This window comes from Idiotropiscis lumnitzeri, chromosome 9, assembly GCF_059441095.1.
Source record: "Idiotropiscis lumnitzeri isolate Australia: NSW breed Sydney's pygmy pipehorse chromosome 9, RoL_Ilum_1.0, whole genome shotgun sequence".
Classification (NCBI taxonomy): Eukaryota; Metazoa; Chordata; class Actinopteri; order Syngnathiformes; family Syngnathidae; genus Idiotropiscis; species Idiotropiscis lumnitzeri.
In genome coordinates, this window is record NC_142399.1 from 19,893,798 (window position 1) to 19,896,755 (window position 2,958).

General features: G+C 41.0%; 2 non-coding genes across 2 annotated transcripts; both read right to left on the reverse strand.

Annotated features, from left to right (window-relative positions):
- Positions 1–1,296: 1,296 nt before the first annotated feature.
- trnay-gua (transfer RNA tyrosine (anticodon GUA)) lies at positions 1,297–1,422 on the reverse strand. Its single transcript has 2 exons — positions 1,386–1,422; positions 1,297–1,332 (listed from the first exon to the last, which is right to left on the reverse strand). It is a non-coding gene; the product is annotated as a tRNA-Tyr (tRNA).
- Positions 1,423–2,832: 1,410 nt separating this feature from the next.
- trnay-gua (transfer RNA tyrosine (anticodon GUA)) lies at positions 2,833–2,958 on the reverse strand. The gene is made up of 2 exons: positions 2,922–2,958; positions 2,833–2,868 (listed from the first exon to the last, which is right to left on the reverse strand). It is a non-coding gene; the product is annotated as a tRNA-Tyr (tRNA).

The window sequence follows — 2,958 nt, forward strand, 5'->3', positions numbered from 1 at the left end:
TTTGAAATCCAGGAAAATGTCCATTGAGCTGCAATTTAAATAGCTACCTCAAAATTTTGGTGTGGAACCACAACAGTTTTCCACTTAGAGAACTGAGTTACCAGATTTGTGCTATTGGGACAGACATCCGATATAGATTGGATTTTACAACAGTTAGTATTCAGTAATTGTGGCATGTTCTTCAAATATTTAGATGCTCTCCCAATTGGGAGCGCCAGCCTTGGCTCTGGGAGGATGAATTTGCATCAGATCTTTAGTTACAATTTTTGATTGATTTGAAATTCGGGGCAACATCCTTTGAGCCGGATTAAAACCAGGGAGCAAAGTACTTGTGCTCGGAAATTACTTAAATCCTCCGCTTTACCAACAGAGCTATCGAAGTATTGCTGGAACTCACTCAGGTTTGGGGAGTCCCTACTCATGACGTTGGGAGAAACCAGATATAAATTGACTTGAGTAGATTCAGACAAATTCACCAAAGATTTTACTTTACAGTTTTGAAGTAAAATTGGAAACCCTGCAATAGTTCCTTTTAGCCGGATTTGAACCAGCGACCTAAGGACTTCCGATTAGAACTTCCATCACGCTCCGCTGAAAGAATGTCAGTTTGCACACTCTACAGTCCTCCGCTCTACCAACTGAGCTACCGAAGGGATGGTCCACTCATCTGCATTGTTGGAAGTGCCTACCTGTGGTGTTAGGATGGCCGACTAGTGGATTTTTATGAAGTAGCAACAGATTTTTATTTCATTTTTTCAAAATTGATTCAGATTTAAAATCCAGTAAAATGTCCTTAGAGCTGCATTTTAAATAGCTACCTCAATATTTTGGAGTGGAACCACAACAGTTTTCCACTTTGCCAACTGACTTACCAGATTTGTGCTATTGGGACAGACAACCGATATAGATTGGATTTTACAACAGTTAGTATTCAGTAATTGTGGCATGTTCCTTATCTATTTAGATGCTCTCCCAATTGGGAGGGCCAGCCTTGGCTCTGGGAGGATGAATTTGCTTCAGATCTTTAGTTACAATTTTTGATTGATTTGAAATTCGGGGCAACATCCTTTGAGCCGAATGAAAATCAGGGAGCAAAGGACTTGTCCTCGGAATTACTTTAGTCCTCCGCTTTACCAACAGAGCTATCAAAGTATTGCTGGAACTCACTCTGGTTTGGGGAGTCCCTACTCATGACGTTGGGAGAAACCAGATATAATTGACTTGAGTAGATTCAGACAAATTCGCCAAAGATTGTTATTTACAGTTTTGGATTAAAATCGGAAATCCTGCAATAGTTCCTTCGAGCCGGATTTGAACCAGCGACCTAAGGATTTCCGATTAGTACTTCCATTGCGTTCAGCTGAAAGTATGTGAGTTTGCACACTCTACAGTCCTCCGCTCTACCAACTGAGCTACCGAAGGGATGCTCCACTTGTCTGCATTGTTGGGAGTGCCTACCTGTGGTGTTAGGATGGCCGACTAGTGGATTTTGATGAAGTAGCAACAGATTTTTATTTAATTTTTTTTTATCTTGATTAAGATTTAAAATCCAGTAAAATGTCATTTGATCTGCATTTGAAATAGCTACTTCAAAATTTTGGTGTGGAACCACAACAGTTTTCCACTTTGCCAACTGAGTTACCAGATTTGTGCTATTGGGACAGACAACCGATATAGATTGGATTTTACAACAGGTAGTATTCAGTAATTGTGGCATGTTCCTTATCTATGTAGATGCTCTCCCAATTGGGAGGGCCAGCCTTGGCTCTGGGAGGATGAATTTGCATCTGATCTTTAGTTACAATATTTGATTGATTTGAAATTCGGGGCAACATCCTTTGAGCCGGATGAAAACCAGGGAGCAAAGGACTTGTGCTCGGAATCACTTTAGACCTCCGCTTTACCAACAGAGCTATCAAAGTATTGCTGGACCACACTCTGGTTTTGGGATCACCTACTCATGACGTTGGGATAGACCAGACTAGACTTGTGTAGATTCATACAAATTCACCAAAGATTTTTATTTACAGTTTTGAATTAAAATTGGAAAGCCGGGAATAGTTCCTTCGAGCCGGATTTGAACCAGCGACCGATGGATTTCCAATTAGAAGTTCCATCGCGTTCCGCCGAAAGGATGTCAGTCGTCAAACTCTACAGTCCTCCGCTCTACCAACTGAGCTATCGAAGGGATGCTCCTCTTGTCTGCATTATTGGGAGTGCCTACCTGTGGTGTTAGGACGGCTGAAAAGTGGATTTTGATGATGTAGCAACAGATTTTTTTTTTAATTTTTTAAGATTGATTAAAATTTGAAATCCAGGAAAATGTCCTTTGAGCTGCAATTTAAATAGCTACCTCAAAATTTTGGTGTGGAACCACAACAGTTTTCCACTTTGCCAACTGAGTTACCAGATTTGTGCTATTGGGACAGACATCCGATATAGATTGGATTTTACAACAGGTAGTATTCAGTAATTGTAGGATGTTCTTCATATATTTAGATGCTCTCCCAATTGGGAGCGTCAGCCTTGGCTCTGGGAGGATGAAAGGGATTTCTAATTCTAGTTACAATATTTGATTGATTTGAAATTCGGGGCAACATCCTTTGAGCCGAATGAAAATCAGGGAGCAAAGGACTTGTCCTCGGAATTACTTTAGTCCTCCGCTTTACCAACAGAGCGATCAAAGTATTGCTGGAACTCACTCTGGTTTGGGGAGTCCCTACTCAGGACGTTGGGAGAAACCAGATATAAATTGACTTGAGTAGATTCAGACAAATTCGCCAAAGATTTTTATTTACAGTTTTGGATTAATATTGGAAACCCTGCAATAGTTCCTTCGAGCCGGATTTGAACCAGCGACCTAAGGATTTCCGATTAGAACTTCCATCGCGTTCAGCTGAATGAATGTAAGCTTGCACACTCTACAGTCCTCCGCTCTACCAACTGAGCTACCGAAGG